Raw genomic sequence first — 17,863 nt, 5'->3', positions numbered from 1 at the left:
TCAACAATTAGCATTGTATATGATTAATTACAGGAGCCCACACACATTCGTCCAACAATACATACAAGATGCAGCTAACACACCCAAACAGACGCATTAACTGAGAATGAGCAGCACGCTTGCATGCACCCAATCTCATAATGGTGATGACCTCTTCCATCTCACACAGACACACACACACACACACAAACACACACATACACACACAAATTCATTATTTATACGAGCATAGAAAAGCAAAAATGCCTGATTCAGTAGGCTAGGTGTATTCATGAAGCTCTCAGGTGCCTTTTGTTATTCCTTATTCCATTGCAGTAACATTTTAAAGCAACGTTATTTCAAGTATTAAATGTAAACATTTAAATAAGTTAAAAAGGAAAGTTAATGGCTACAGCTGAGGCCGAGATATCAGGAATTTACTCTCTTTTATGCGCCATTTCCCAGGATGCAACTGGATTACGCCTTATTTTAGATTGCATGGCTATTTTCCTCTAGTTTGTATCACATGCTTACTGTTGAATATTTTAGATCTCCAATCTAACCCTTGGTAATCCTTATGATATCGTCAGGATAATCTGTTTTATTTTTGAAAATTCCTCCAGCTAAATATATAATGCGACAGTTTGAACAGTAATGTGTAGTGAGTGAACTGAACATAAGGCTTAAAATCTATGGAATCTTTCTTTGATTTTCTCTTTAAAAAACATATTTTTGAAAGGCATGTCCTGACATTATCATTTCCAAAACCTAACCATGGTTTTTAATCATTGTATTTAACATTTAGTCTAGAGTAAATCATTTTGTCAAAGTTATTATTCCGTGTTGTTTGTAACTATCCTTCACAACAACACAGGATTTCCTAATCTAAAAACACAAAAAGGTGTTGGTTGGAGCTTAGAAAATATCATGTTTTAGGGAAAAATAGCAACTTTACTAAGGTTAAGGGTCATTCTTCGTGTTGTTTAAAATGAGGCCTAATTGGTTAAGGTTGTTATGGTTAAAAAGGCCATTTTCAATGTTTATTTAGAGGTTAAAAAAAATGTTCTGTTTCTAAGACGGACATTTTGTTGACCCAAAGGTGGTGTGTTTGAACTTACAGACTCACATAGATATATTTTGTGAGTCTGTAAGTGTGCTGGTGTTTAGTTTCTCATAATTTCACTTTGAAGTTCTTAGGGAAAGAAGAGAAGACATATTGATAGCATGAACGGAAAAAGTTGTCTGTCACTTCATTAGAACTAAGACTAGCCCTAAATATTCAAAACCTGATTCCCGGATCAAAGATGTTCAAAGGAAGCATTTCATTCTAAGGGCTAATTTACATTTTGGTTGGTTTTTCTGTATTTTTTTACTTAATCAGGGCTACTACATAGAGACAAATGACCATCAGCTGTTTTGTTCAGATGAAACCAGGCTTTGAAATGCATCACTTCCTGTGTGGCAGTGGCTTTCTACAAGGATTGGGTTTCCTGAATACCAGGTGGTCTGTGTAGACCACCACATGTTTAAGTGTTTATTAGGTAGATATAGACCGGCTAATTATATAGAAACATTATGGAGACATCAGGAAGCAAAATGAACCTTTTTCATTATTTGTTATACTGTTTGAACCTGAATTAAAAGGTGAGGCTTCTGATACAATGCCATATGTTTTGTAAGCCCCTTTATGTAAATGCTGCTTTGTTAAATGGGCATACATTACCATATAATTAAGAGCTTCTACAAAATGAGATCCTTAAAAAAGGACAATTCAGAATAAATGTTTAATATATGTTGGGGTTTTTTTTTTGCTCATTTTGTACAATTCTCTTTTTTTAAGTCTGTTTTGTGTTCATGTTATCATAATTATTCATTAATTGCAACAGTTAAATATCACAATTAAAAAAACAAAATCAATGAAATAAGAAGGACTCTGAAATAATAAATCACAATGTTTATCTGAGTGGTGTGGTTTAATCTGTAATTATGTATATGGTACGTGTTATGTTTAATCACTAAACAACAAAGGAAAAGCTAATCACGCTTAAACCGGCTAGCATGGTGGTGGGAACAACGGCTAACCCCACTGATCTTGAGAAAGACACAAAGGGAGTAGATATAATTTAAATATGTATTTATTTTATCTTAATATGAATCTGATAGAGGTAACTACAGCTCTGATATAAATGCATTAAGGTCAAAATTACATTTTGTCCTTCTGAAATGTCCTGAAGTAGAACGCGTATAATCACATGAAATAGGAAAAAGGAGCTTCAATCCTGAGTTCATGTTCTGTGAATATCTGGAATTATGAATCAGTAGCTGCTCTTAAACGATCAGTACAGCAGCAGAAATTAATTCTAATGGAAGTGTTCTCTGATGGCACAGCATACATAGCGGTAAACCAATCATTCAATTCCTACTCAGTCTGCGTATACTGAAAGGAAAGATCAAAACGTGTGTGTGTGTGTGTGTGTGTGTGTGTGTGTGTGTGTGTGTGTGTGTGTGTGTGTGTGTGTGTGTGTGTGTGTGTGTGTGTGTGTGTGTGTGTGTGTGTGTGTGTGTGTGGGGGGGGGTGTGGGGGGGGGTGTGGGTGTGGGTGTGTGTGGAGAGAGAGAGAGAGAGAAAGAGATATTGAGGTTGGACTGCAATGCTGCAAAAAGGTATTACGGATGGTGTTACCTACTGCTATATAGACATTTGTAAACCTGTACTGCCACTCTGTGGTCAAAATCAGTAACATTATTATTGTTCAAGTAGAGAACTAGAAGAAGTAATAATATATTGTGTTTACATTAAAGTAGAAAAATCCACAAAGAAAAAATACAGTGTGACAAATTATTGTCATGCATTTAAGAGATCTTACTGCGTAAAGAAAGCCCTAATATAACCAGCTATTGGCTGAAGCTGTTATATCTATCTGTTTCCTACATTGTTGTGTTATGTATGAGTTGCATTGTAAATGGAACTGTGCATTTTCATCTAATGAAATAAAAGCTTTCTCGAAAAATGTTAAGGCCTCGCAATTGTATGCTTTTAACCAACCGTACACAATTCAGTTTAAATCCATATCTGCATTCATGTGTTCCTCTTTGTCCCGTGTGTTTTATTGGTTATTTATAAGCTTTATTATACAGACTGATAAATGTATATTTACTGATAAATATATAGTATATATATACCAAGGTATGATAACACAGGATATAACACTGAGAGATACAGTAATTAGATTTTTTTTCACGTCTAATTAAAAGAAAATCACAATTATTTGATTTGAAATAAAACATCCATATAAAAACACACGATTAAAAACAAGTGAATTAAAATTCATTAATGTAAAAGCAATGTTAAAAGGTTGATAAGGGAAATGTTAAAATATATATATCAAAAATACATGGTGCGGCAAAAAGCAGTGTATTTATGTATTTACAAGAATAACAAAACCACACAAAAATATATACAACATAAAATAATATCTAATAAAATGTATGTTTTATTTACAGTGTACTTTTATACTATTCCAAAATTCAAAACCTTTTTTGTAAATGTTATTAGGTATTTAAATGTGTGATTTCCTATCTTAAGTTTCATCTTTTATACTTTTAAGTTGTTCATAATAATAATAATAATAATAATAATAATTATTATTATTATTATTATTATTATTATAATAATTGATATAATAATAATTGCATTTTGTCTTTGGTTTTTTAATCTCTCTCTCTCTCTAACAAGACATTTCAACAGAGTTTTGTGCAAACACTGACATTGGTCACTTCATAAGATCTGTGTCAACCCTCAGCATCAGCATCTCATTGGTGGTCGGACAGACGTGACTTCTTCATCTCATCATCAGTGGAAACTCTGAAGGGTTAGGACTTTGGGATTTGGACTTACGTCAACGCACGCTCTTCATGTTTAGACTTTTGATCTGAACATGTTGACATCTTGAGTTTGCTGCACAGGAAGAGATTGATCTGATGGTTAGAGTTGAGGTTGTCTAGATACCAGTTTGGGGGACTGGGGCTGTGATGTAGAGTGGTTGTCTACCAATCGAAGGGTTTGGGGTTTTATCCTGATGTAAACTTGGGCAAGAGGTGACGAGCCGGAGAATTGACAAGACTTTAGCTGCAGCCACGAGTTGACAGAGCGGTTGCCCGACCAATTCTGAAGATTTCTACTACAATACGAGGTTCTATCTAGTTCAGAGTGTATAATCAACATTCTTCATCAGCGAGACTAAACAAATATGGACCCTGAATCTAACTAGAGCTGTCGTCCATGGAAAAGAATGTACGTCAGGGAACTTACATTCCAGATAAGAGGGACTTCTAAACGTCCCTGAACAATAAACTATCTCATGTCAGCTTGTGCTCGTTCATAGACTGTTAACAACAGAGCGCCCAAGCTGCCCCTCCTTAAGGGAGATAACAGCACCACAAGGCCAAAGAACTATGCCATGGGAACGCAGACAGAGGAAGGAGAAAATGATGAGCTGTCTCAAAGTTTAACTACCTAAGCCAAAAATTCCCCAGCATTTACCTTGAGTAACATTAAGTGTGGGTTTTTTTGTAGCCTTACAGTCTCCAGTCAAATAGGGTCTGCCACTACCCTCACATTGGACTGAGATTGTTTTGTTGACAGTCTGTGTGCACATCAGGCTACAAAATAGAAACAGGAGAGCAAGAAATTGATATGAATATGTAGGAAAATGTGGCTTTTAATGTTATCTAACTTACGCTCTGCATAAATCAGTGATTTTAGCACATCTCTTCAGAAACTCTTTCTGAAAAGAAGAAGACTTATATACAGTTATGAAGTACAGACACCAACATGTAATCCGCCTGAAGGACTGGAAAAATAAAGAGTTCCATTTTGCTTTGTTTGTAGGCACTTCAAACAAAGGAGCAACACAAGAAACCCCCCTGGGACCAAAGAACACTTCTGAAGGTCCTTCTTGGCAGGTCCTTGAAAGCTGTGTGAACACTGGAAGTCATTTGCATGTGACAAAATGCCCCTATCCTCCTTTTAATTTAAAGAAAAATCCTGGTTTACCACATTTAAATTGACAATGATAAAAACTTTAGACTTACATTAAATAAAAAAATATAATTCAGATGTTTATTATATCATAAATATGTATTTCATTAACTACCTGATAGTGAACATCTGATCCGGCTTTCATGTAAAGAGATATATCTAAACATGGTTTCTAGCAAACATATCAAAGATTTCTTAAATGGCACAAACCTTATATTTAATAAAAAACATCTTTAGAATGATTTATCAAAACACATTTTTAAATGGGCCGCTCATGGTGATGAAACTCTTCCATCTTCATTATCTCCTGAATTTGAAGCTTTTTTTAACCTATCCAGCTCCAATACTTGGTTTCTGAATGTAATGAACATTTTGAGGAATAATAATTGAGTGAAAGTGAAGGAAAGGTAATGCAGTAATCTACATCAAATCCATTTCTTGGTGACAAATGTAAATAAATATCCTGAAACAGCTGGTAAATCAGAGAATCGAAGCTGAACTTTCCTCCTACTTTCAGATACAGCTGGCAGCTCCACACGTCAATACTTCTTCCATTTTATCATCCCTTCCATGCCAAGTTTGTTCTCTCTCCCTCAGTTTGTTCCTGCAGGCAGACTTGGCAGCGCAGGAAGGCATTTCCTCTTGAACGGCATCACTTGGCACAGAAATACAGAGAGGAAGTGGAAGGCTTTGACCTGATTATGTAAGTGCACAGGTCTGGACTGATGTACAGATGCACACATGCTCACAATTACACACACACACACACACACACACACACACACACACACACACACACACACACACACACACACACACACACACACACACACACACACACACACACACACACACACACACACACACACACACACACACACACTTACTTTTTGCTGTATCGCAGTAATATAACGCATTACTTCTGAAATGTGGGTAATATAATACCTGTTACAATTCTCAGTAACGCAGTTACAACACATTTTAACCCGAAATGATGTGGTGTTTAGTTTCTAAGAAATCACAAACATCGCGAGACATTCTGACACCAGAGAAATTATTGTGCAGGTAGAATAGTAACTCAGTAAGCCTGTTTACTATTGGTTAAGAGGGCTGCAGAAACAGATTCACAATGCAGAGCTGCAGGCTCACAATGCAGAGCTGCAGGCTCACAATGCAGAGCTGCAGGCTTGCAATGCAGAGCTGCAGGCTTGCAATGCAGAGCTGCAGGCTCTGAAGTTCAGAGACTCGTGGCAGAGTGTTGAAGATCTGCAGCCTCTGTCATCTGTGGAATCGCCAGCTTTTAGAAAGCTTGTCAGCCAAATCCCCGTTAACACACCAATGAGCAGGTGAGTTAACGTTGAATAGAGACTCGTTCATATACAGCAGGTCACAGGGCCGTGCAGAGGCTCCACTAACATGTTATTAATAACACACAGAGACGTCATGTTACCGGTATCACATATTATTCAGCACACTTTAACGGAGCATGAGTTTAATATCTAGCTCTTTTCCTGATGTTCAGGATTTACTGCCAGATAGATAGATAGCTTTAATTAATGAGCTGCAATAAACTACATTTAACATTTAAAGCCATACTTTAGAAGTTATTTTGGTGAAAGTAACTCAAAGTAATGCAAAAGTAGTGTAACACATTACAGTTCAGAGACAGTAATAATCTAATGTAACTAATTATTTTAAAAAGACATAAGTAGTATGTACTGTATTACATTTTGGAAGTAACTTGCCCAACACTGGTTGTATCCTTATTGACTAATAAAGAGGGTTTCTCTCTATCTATCTATTTGAAAGGTTTTTTTTAAAGCTGCACTATGCATTTTCTGACCACTAGGGGCCTGAAAAGCTACAAATCATTATTTGAAGATCACTGATACACTATTGGTTTGGAGAGTGTTTGAGGCTATCCTGAAATGGTCAGTTGCAGTCACAGCCAGGCAGAACAGAGTGGTTCAGATGGAAGTAGTCTGAGGAATAATGCTAGAGCTTAGACAGACAATACTATAGAAAATAGAGAGAGAGATTATTTTTCCAATATTGGGCAGCTCCAAAAAGACTGAAATACTGTGCATTATTCTCTGCCCTGTGTAATACATAAACCGGGATGGATTTTACCATCATGTGGTAAATGATATTGAGCATAATGTGATTTAAAAAGGAAAGGCTGGCGTTATCATGTGGTTATACTATGGGTTTCTGAAGGTAAAATATAAGAGGATCATTTATTGTCAGTGGTAGGGTCATTTTGCTTCCTAAGATCAACAAAAAAAAGGGAAGAACAACTTTTTTCTTATGAGGGTGGAGGATGACTTAAAGAGTCTCTTGACCTTGAAAAAAGAAGTTGCTCTGTAGTCTGGTGGTACGACTGCAGAGACATCTATCCAAACACAAGCGTTTCATAATATGTTCTATTTATTTTTGCTTATATTGATGGTTTACCCACCATTTGATTCCAGACAACATTACTGTTGTCAGGGTGTGAGACAGATGACAGGATTTAGAGTGTTGAACAGAGAAGAACCTGACATTTCTCCACCCTGCAGCGTCTCTCTGCGGAAGCATCAGCAAAGGGCAGCAGAAGTGTGTCTCATATTTTCCTTGAGCTTTTATTATCCTACGAATTAGGTCAAAGCTGTCTGTTATTACTGTTAGAGAACTGTAACTAAGGCAACATATATTAATAGTAAGCCTGCAGTAGAATTCCAAGATAGCAAAAATCAATAGTTGAGAGCAGCTTTAGGGATTCTCGAAATCTGTCTAAAGATAAAACGATCTAGGAAATGGAGCACGAGAAAGTGTAACATTTGGTGAGAGAGAAGAGGATTGTGTTTTACAGTACATCACAGAAGCAAAAAGTCTGAACGTTTTTTAAGCCTTTTAAATCACAGGTGTTGGGTCCAAAGCGCTTTTTACAACAGCCTGATCACAGGTCAACAAGCGTTTCACATTAGAGAGAGAGAGCTACATGATCAGTGCTGTACACACACCCAGTCATACTGTACAACGTACTTTAAAGTAATATCACAATATGCACTGGACATAGAGAAATGACTAATAGAAATGCAGAATGTGGTCAATTTTAACACAGGACCTGATAGCAGCTACATAAAACCTTCTTTCAACACATCCAGACATACTGTATAACCACAATGGTGAATGGCAAACAGTGTTGTGGTTATACAGTAATCACATTACATTTTTCAGTATGCAGTGTAACACGTTAATCACGCTACAGTTACTAATATTGCGGCAACAAAACAAACATTTTTAGACCTTTTGACAGACGGGATTTCATATTTGCGTATTTTTCTGCAGTGCAGAGACTGGCTGGCTGGGAAATTAATAGCTATGACTTTGGAGGGGTGGAAGTAGGCCCATTATTTTAGAATTTGTCAGAAGAAAGGACAGGAATGTGATGGTAGGATGCAAACTGTTTCCGGGCCAGAAGCTATTATCCACTGCTGCAAACACAAAATCAAACCAAGCAAGTGCAAAAGCAACATGCTAACACCAAGCTAGTAGCTAAAGACCCCCTCCAAACAAGCAGCGAAAACTAGAAATGTTCCCTGGTAACCAAAGAAGGGATGGACGGGCTTGTAGTCTCCTTTATCGTTGAGGAAATGTTGCCCGTTTGCACAGTGGAATCACCATCTTTCCGAGATATTCGGAGAAAAATACAGATAGCAGGAGACAGACGACAGCCATGGTCAGATAGGAAAACATGTCTTCCTTATTGCAATAGTAAGTGTTATACAGTGGGGCAAAAAAGTATTTAGTCAGCCACCAATTGTGCAAGTTCTCCCATTTAAAAAAATGAGAGAGGCCTGTAATTTTCATCATAGGTACACTTCAACTATGAGAGACAGAATGAGAAAAAAAATCCAGGAAATCACATTGTAGGATTTTTAATGAATTAATTGGTAAATTCCTCGGTAAAATAAGTATTTGGTCACCTACAAACAAGCAAGATTTCTGGCTCTCACAGACCTGTAACTTCTTCTTTAAGAGGCTCCTCTGTCCTCCACTCGTTACCTGTATTAATGGCACCTTTTTGAACTCGTTATCAGTATAAAAGACACCTGTCCACCACCTCAAACAGTCATACTCCAAACTCCACTATGGCCAAGACCAAAGAGCTGTCAAAGGAGACCAGAGACAAAATTGTAGACCTGCACCAGGCTGGGAAAACTGAATCTGCAATAGGTAAGCAGCTTGGTGTGAAGAAATCAACTGTGGGAGCAATTATTAGAAAATGGAAGACATACAAGACCACTGCTAATCTCCCTCGATCTGGGGCTCCACGCAAGATCTCACCCCGTGGGGTCAAAATGATCACAAGAACGGTGAGCAAAAATCCCAGAACCACACGGGGGGACCTAGTGAATGACCTGCAGAGAGCTGGGACCAAAGTAACAGAGGCTACCATCAGTAACACACTACGCCGCCAGGGACTTAAATCCTGCAGTTCCAGACGTGTCCCCCTGCTTAAGCCAGTACATGTCCAGGCCCGTCTGAAGTTTGCTAGAGGGCATTTGGATGATCCAGAAGAGGATTGGGAGAATGTCATATGGTCAGATGAAACCAAAATAGAACTTTTGGGTAAAAACTCAACTGGTCGTGTTTGGAGGAGAAAGAATGCAGAGTTGCATCCAAAGAACACCATACCTACTGTGAAGCATGGGGGAGGAAACATCATGCTTTGGGGCTGTTTTTCTGCAAAGGGACCAGGACGACTGATCCGTGTAAAGGAAAGAATGAATGGGGCCATGTATCGTGAGATTTTGAGTGAAAACCTCCTTCCATCAGCAAGGGCACTGAAGATGAAGCGTGGCTGGGTCTTTCAGCATGACCATGATCCCAAACACACCGCCAGGGCAACGAAGGAGTGGCTTCGTAAGAAGCATTTCAAGGTCCTGGAGTGGCCTAGCCAGTCTCCAGATCTCAACCCCATAGAAAATCTTTGGAGGGAGTTGAAAGTCCGTGTTGCCCAGCGACAGCCCCAAAACATCACTGCTTTAGAGGAGATCTGCATGGAGGAATGGGCCAAAATACCAACAACAGTGTGGAAACCTTGTGAAGACTTACAGAAAACGTTTGACCTCTGTCATTGCCAACAAAGGGTATATAACAAAGTATTGAGATGAACTTTTGTTATTGACCAAATACTTATTTTCCACAATAATTTGAAAATTAATTCTTTAAAAATCCTACAATGTGATTTTCTGGATTTTCTTTTCTCATTCTGTCTCTCATAGTTGAGGTATACATATGATAAAAATTACAGGCCTCTCTCATCTTTTTAAATGGGAGAACTTGCACAACTGGTGGCTGACTAAATACTTTTTTGCCCCACTGTATGTGTGCACATTTAGTCCTACGTTTTAAGTTTGGGCTACAGGCTGTTGCTGAGTACTGCAACATTAATGTAAAGAGTATTGTAATGAGTTACTTAATGTAGAGAGCAGAGGCGATTTCTCTAAGAGTGCAAAGGAAGCTCAGCTTCCTCTAAAATGTCAAAAATAAAATGGTCAAATATGAATTGTTGTGTTAACATCTCATTGACTACAAATGCGTTAGAATACGTTCATCTCGAAGACGAGTTCTTTCAGAATCAGCTACTTATCACAAGTCGACTGACTCGATTTTGTTAACTTCTCATACATTCCCGTAATGTCAATGCATTTGCCCTTAGAAGCCGAGCGTCCATCCGCTTCAATGAGACTGCGTGGAACAGTTTTTTTCATTACCTCGAAACTCGACGGTCATTGGATAAATGCCACGATTTTGTCCCGCCCGCGGACGCTCAGCGTCTCCGGGGGTGGATGGAGCAGTGGGCTGGCCTCGGCTAGCCTGGACGCTGGGCTTCCGCATGATAATTGGAGGATCAGTCGACGCTGAATCACTTTTTGATTGACAGCTATTTTGAGATACACCGTCACTTGAGCATTTGGGAGCTCAGTCCCATCGTGGATTTTGCAAGTGAAGTCAAAAGACAAACTGCAACCCATTACTTGATATTTGCTTAGCGAAATTGCTTGACCATTTCCATTGCTTATTTCTTACACTGTAAGTAAAACACAGTTTAATAATTCCCACATTTCCTTGTTCGAGTTTAATATTGTTTCGTTAGTTTGTTCATTCATCCATACTGTTGGCTAGGTCGGAGTGAACTAGCCAGCTAGTAAGGTGCACACGATGGCAGACAATGCCAATATTGTTGACCTGATTTTGGCAAAGCCATTTGATAGTCTTCCTTACGAGGAGAAACTTAGAATTAAACAGCAGGGCAGATCAACACCTAAGGTTGATTTGGTGCAAAAAGTAGGGAAAAGGAACAGGTCTTTTCAGCTCTCCTGGTATGACATAGTTAGCTGGCTGACTGGAAGTGCTGTGACAAAGAAAGTGTACTGTTGGTCATGTCTTTTGATGAAACCATCTCAGGGATGTGTTGTCTGGTCAAAATTGGGTTTTTGGGATCTGTCTAACTTTGACAGGGCATATAAAAGGCATGAAAAGAGCAATGAACATGTGAGTGCATGTGCAAGGTTAAGTTGGGCAGGGTCACGGTTGAACATGCACTCAATGCATCACTCTCTGGGTTTGCCACATTTTTCTCCAAATCCACAAAGAGGACACATTTTCTTGAGTCTGCAGGCTGTTCAAGGTTGCCCAGAAACGCTCCTACTTGATGGAATTTCCCATCACGGATAGTGAACACTGTGGCAAACAACTATGATGGCCTCCTGCAGACTTTTGATAACATCATTGCAGATAAGACAATGGATGATGACACATTGGATTGTGCCAAAGGTTTTGTAATGAAACTGGAGGATGTTGAGTTTGTGTTCATGTTGTACACATATGAACAAATCTTCTCCGAGACTGATGTGGTCTTTGGTATCGTCCAGCAGAGGGCCATGGACGTTCTGTACTGCAAGAAAAGAATTGAGTCTCTTCTTGCTTTTGTCAAAGAGAAGAGGTCAGAGGGGGATTTCCAGGCTGTTTATGACAAAGCAGCAGGTCTCACATCCGACCCACGAAATGAGCCCATGAGAAAGCGCCGTCTCTCCCAATTCTAGGATCCCCAGGAGCGCTACAGAAATCTCTACATGGCCATCCTTGATAATCTCATGGAGCAGATTCCTCTGCGTTTTTCAAATTTGGAAAGTTTGCGCTTCTTAGAATGAGTCAATCCAGGGAAGTTTGATGAGATGAGAGAAGTGTTTCCAGAGGAGGCATTCCAGAGTGTCATGGAAAGTTATGGCCAATATTTTCATTCAGGTAGACTGAGGTCTGAACTTCAAGTCCTGTATTCAGATCAGGACTTGCAGGGTAACAGGTGAAACTTGTGTGATTTTTGGGTTTTTCTTAAAGACACGGAGTTGGACAGTGCAACGCCCCAGCTGTACAAACTGTTATAATTAGTGGCAACAATTGGAGTTACATTTGCGGGTGTAGAAAGGAGCTTCTCCTGTTTAAAAAGGTTTAAATCTTACACCCGCAACATAATGGGCCAAGACCGTCTAAGCAGCCTAGCTCTGCTGGCCATTGAGAGGACACTGGTCAAGTCCCTGGAAAAGACGCCTACTTGGTACGACAGGGTCACAGACCATTTTCTTGAAAAGGAACTGAGGTCAGAATTTAGGTATAAATAAATTGACAACTTTTATGAAGTAGGCCAACAATGAGCTTCCCCTCTTTGAAAGACCAGCAGCCGCCATTGGTAGAGAGTAAAGAAGTAAAGTAATATATTAACGGTAATGTGTAATACACTGCTTTTTTTGAGTAAACATCACTGATGGCAAATAAACCTAAGCGGTAGGCAGGGACATCGCTAAATAATCTTGACTGTTTGTATCATTGTGGCAGAATCCGTTTTCTACAGGCGTATTGTAGCGGCATATTTTTTTTCAGGATTTGACTTGTGTAGCCCATGTACTGATTCCAACCGATCGCTGCTGAAATAAAAACAACAGGAAAATGTACGAGGCAGTGTGCTGGTCTTCAAAACAGGACATAAAACCACACTAAGCCTGGTTAGTGTTGCCTCACTTTAAATAAGTGTGTTGCGTTCTAGTCACTTCACTCAGCGCCCCTGACACCACCTCTGAGAGAACTGTGACATATTTGGTTCTTTGTTCTTGACGGGCAGTCGAGTGGGGCCAGCTAAGAACCTGTTTTCGGCCCCTACTGCATTGGAAACAGGAAGAACCGGTGCTTAATGGATGCATGGAAGTGAGAGAATGAGGAAGAAACGACTGTTAAAAAACTTGAATGGCCAAAAACATGTTCACTGTACAGACTCAGAGAGTTCATCTGTAGGACATACAGTGGAGGCCAGCCCTGGTCCAACTGTACTCCTCTCCCCTCCTGTCAGATGCTTTCATTTGATCTGTGGTGATGTAACCAAAATGTACTGAAGTATGAAAAAAAGCTGAGCACACACACACACACACACACACACACACACACACACACACACACACACACACACACACACACACACACACACACACACACACACACACACACACACACACACACACACACACACACACACACACACACACACACAAACTAGCATGCAGAAATAAAGTAATGTGAGGCAAGTGACAGCAGTGACTTTCTGAGCTTGACACCTTTGGTGAGTGTAAACACACACACACACACACACACACACACACACACACACACACACACACACACACACACACACACACACACACACACACACACACACCATGTGCTGAATGTTGAAGGTCTTCATAAGGTGCTGCTGTTCATAATTCTGTCCTGAAAAAGAGAAACCGGAAGTGTGAAAAGAAACATCTGAGCATCCCCAAATGTCCTACAATGTCCTGGTCACATTTTGAAAAATAACTGTGAGCTACGCTTTCTAAACACTCAACAAATTAGATGCCAAAAATAAAAGTCCTAACATGCACAGCGGAGAACTGTCCTATAGAGCTTTGGTTCTCGTCAGGTTAATAACAATCAGGTTAGGGTATGTTTCGAAAATCGGGCTGGAGAAATATGTTGTGGAAACATCAGAAACAGAAATGCTCAGATTATAGGGAATATATTTAGAGATGCGTTATTTATTTTTTACCCTATCCCTCTTTGATTACTGTTAGCCAAATCCTGATATGTGCTGTTTGTTTTTCGACCACACTTTTAGAGCAGTAATGTGTATCCGTTCACTGCTTTGGATCTAAACCAAAATGGAAACGGTTCATCCTTGGCTAATTGCACATCCTTCCAGTTTCATGATAACCAGACCAGTATTTTTTTTAGATAATCCTCCTTCTGATAGACGGACAACAAACAGGAGATCTTGGAATGAGGGGCAGGTGGTTTGAGATATGTTCGTGGACAAAAGGTATGGGAACAGGGACAGGGATGGATTACTTAGCCTCTACTGGTGCTCTCCATATGCCCACGTGCTTACTGCAATCTACCTGATTGGAACCAATTTGGAAATGACTTGAAACATACCCATACACTCACTCTTGTCAAGTACTTCCACTCACCAGATTAGAGTAAATGATAGGTATTTATCACTCTATAGATAAATCAGCTACTTTTAACAGCATTGGCTATTCTGGCACTCGCTGCCCTGCTACACAGACACACAAAACATGTGTTCCTTCTTACGCAGTGATGTCAAACTGTTTTACCTGTATACAAGTATATCTTTTCACAGATATCCAAAGAGTGTGGAGCTCTCGCATGAGTAGTATTTTAATACCTTAATAAAAATTATTATAAATAAATATCCTCTTTACGAACTCCACTTTCCTCGTTCGGTTCAAGTTGCATTCTTCACAGCGTTTCTAAAGGTTATTCAATCTAATGGTGATGCAATTTTTTGGTCAAGTCACTTAAAATTCTTAAAGGTCCCCTATTATACTCTTCTCCAACAATATATTACAGGTCTCAGTATACAGAACATGTTTCTGAAGTGCTTGGTTGAAACACCAAACAGATAATTGTAGCATCCCACAAACCCCTCTGTTTCAGTGTTGTTCCAAAAGTGCTGATTCTGTGTCTAGCTTTAATGGTCTCCTATTATGCTATATTTGAACAATATATTGTAGGGCCATATCTAAACAACACAGATTCTGAAGTGTTTTTCTCAAAATACCAAACAGATCCCCCATTGTAGCATGCCTCATCCCCCTCTATCTCAGCCCTGTTCCTGAAGTGCTGATTCTGTGACTGTAGCTTTAAATGAACTAGCTGCTGCTGGCCACGCCCCTTTGGAGCTGCTGCTGGTCACGCCCCTTTGGAGCTGCTGCTGGCCACGCCCCTTTGGAGCACCTGCTGGTCACGCCCCTTTGGAGCGTCATGATCTCTCCTCTGAAGAGAGTTTTCTACCTGGAGAAACTCAGCTAAACGCTGCCGTGATTAAACGCCATATTATGTTCCAAACCACATCCAGCATTATCTCTGAAACAGTATGGAGCTCAAACGTTTCTCTCTCGGTTTACCACAAGGACAGGACCTTTATATTACACATAGTCTCTCCAGTACAGCGTTAGCTCTGAGTGTTAGCAATGCTTGCTAATGTGAACACAGACCATAATACTTCCAAAACACGTGGCACATTGTTTCTGATACAGCACATAGCTTGTTCTTTCTCAGTGTGTACCACTAGAACAGAGACATTATTTATTATATATATACAACAACTGTAATTCTCTCCTGCAGACATCCTGCTGAACACACACACACACACAGCTGCTGAGGGGATTCAGCTGTATATGGGGGACGATAGGTTGGGACGTGTCACTTGGGCGGGACGTTGCCAAGAGTTCAATGTAAAGCCAGCTCACGTTTCCGATGTTACATCATATCGGCAGCAAATCTGGATCAGCTCGTTTGTACCCCCTTTTTTAGAGATGAGGGTAAGGCGAAAAAGAGAGAGGGTTGTATTGCCTGACACTTTGTGAATCTCCTTACACACCGGGGACACATATTTATGTATAAAAGACAGCAAGATGTGGATTTTGCATAATAGGTGACCTTCAAGTCTTAATATGCTGTTACATACAGTTTTTATTTCAATTTCTTTAAAACATTCTGTACACAGTGTGATGATATTCAAACTTGCAGTAAAATGTAGAGAAAACTACAGTCATTTACTTTAAAAAATGTTATCGTACTGTGTTGTATAACTGTAGAAATGTTTACCCTTCTTAGACTTACTTCTTTACCCCGGGTTTCTCTGAGCTAAAGGACTCGGCATTCATTTTTTCGTGCACGGTGAATATCTCTCTATGGAGTGGGCTGTGGAAAACATGTTGACATTTAGGAATGGCCAGAATGTGTCATAACCGAGAGTGCATTTGTACATCACTCTCCGTGATACAGGGTGACACATGAACAATGCAGGCCAGGGTCACACAGAGCTACAGCCGGCCGAGGCAACGGAAAGAGAGAGAACTGAAAGACACTTCCTCTCATTCACTGCAGTCTCACTCGGTCCAAATACATCCCATCTGCCCCATTCATTTGATCAAATTCAGTGTAGACGTATTATTTATTGTTATTTATACACAAAGATATTAAAAGAACTCTAAGAAAAAGTCAAGTCCTTTGTGCAAAGCCTTAAATAAACATACAAAATTGAATTAAAAGAAAAACAATAAACAGTCAATAAATAATCAATATACAAAATAACCTCTTTCTTTTCAGTTAATGAATGTTACAATCAGTCCACATTCATTAGTTATGTCCTTTTTTTATTTGCATTTGAAAGAATACATGGAATAACTAACAAAATAAACACTAAGATACATAAAATAACTACATCCACAAATCAGAAAAAGAGAGAAAAATATATATATCCATTTTGGTATTTAAAAGAAAAATTAAAACAAGATCAGAGGTACTTTATTGATCCCAAACTGGGAAATGTTAGCGTTGCAGCAGCATAAAACAAAACAAGGCATTGCACATAATTAGAAATTAAAAGCGGAAACAAACAGTAATAAAAAAAAACTAATTACTAAACCAAATTACTAAACACTCAAGTGTGGAAAACATCAGTATGTGGCTAATATGTAGCCTATGTGGCTAATATGTGCTGTTGCTGAAGGCTGAGCAGATGTTTCTCAACATCGCTGACTGAAACACACAATTTAATTTGGGCATGAGGAAGGTGAACATGCCACAACCCAATTTGGGAATTCCTGACTCTCTAGATGGCTGCAGCAAACTCTGGGTCACAATAATAATGCTCAAATATGTGGGGGGTTAGCTTTGGGATCCTGAGTCAAGGGAGGACATGTTTTTCTGCAAGAGAACACAAGGAGCAGAGAAATGTAAAAGGCAGCTAGACCACACAGGAGGGGTGCAGACCTTGCATGCACAAACTCCCACCAATCAGCACATTTGCAGGGGGGCACAAAAGGTGTGTGAGTGCTGGTCTCTCTGAGCAGGTCCACGTTGTAAGGCAGCCTCTGTTTGAATGTGTGTGAATGGCTAAATGCTGGCTTGGGTATGTAAAAGCAATTTGAGGCGCAACAACTGGAGAAGTGCTGTATAAATGCAGTCCATTTACCATAATCGCAGGTCATTTTGGGGCAAAAATCATGCCGTATTTGTCATATACATAGTAGAATTCCATCAGATCAGTTTAGTCCATGAACAGCAGGATTTACTATTTTAACGTGTATTTTTTTAACTTGAATTCACACAAACAAACAGTATACACAGTGAGTGACTGGTGGAAGATTACTGATGTGGCACTGCCCCCTTGTGGCTGATAGCCCATGGATAAATATTTCAAAACAAAAGCATCAGGAGTATTTCTACCAGGCGCTAG

General features: G+C 39.4%; 1 protein-coding gene across 1 annotated transcript in view; it reads right to left on the bottom strand.

Annotated features, from left to right (window-relative positions):
* Positions 1 to 17,863, bottom strand: part of zgc:154054 (Alpha-1,3-mannosyl-glycoprotein 4-beta-N-acetylglucosaminyltransferase B-like) — a 454,830-nt gene that overhangs the window by 352,133 nt on the left and 84,834 nt on the right. The window lies entirely within an intron of this gene.

The sequence above is a fragment of the Eleginops maclovinus genome, chromosome 23, assembly GCF_036324505.1.
Source record: "Eleginops maclovinus isolate JMC-PN-2008 ecotype Puerto Natales chromosome 23, JC_Emac_rtc_rv5, whole genome shotgun sequence".
Taxonomy (NCBI): Eukaryota; Metazoa; Chordata; class Actinopteri; order Perciformes; family Eleginopidae; genus Eleginops; species Eleginops maclovinus.
Note: the sequence above shows the minus strand (reverse complement) of the source record. Positions and strands in the feature narration are given on the sequence as shown.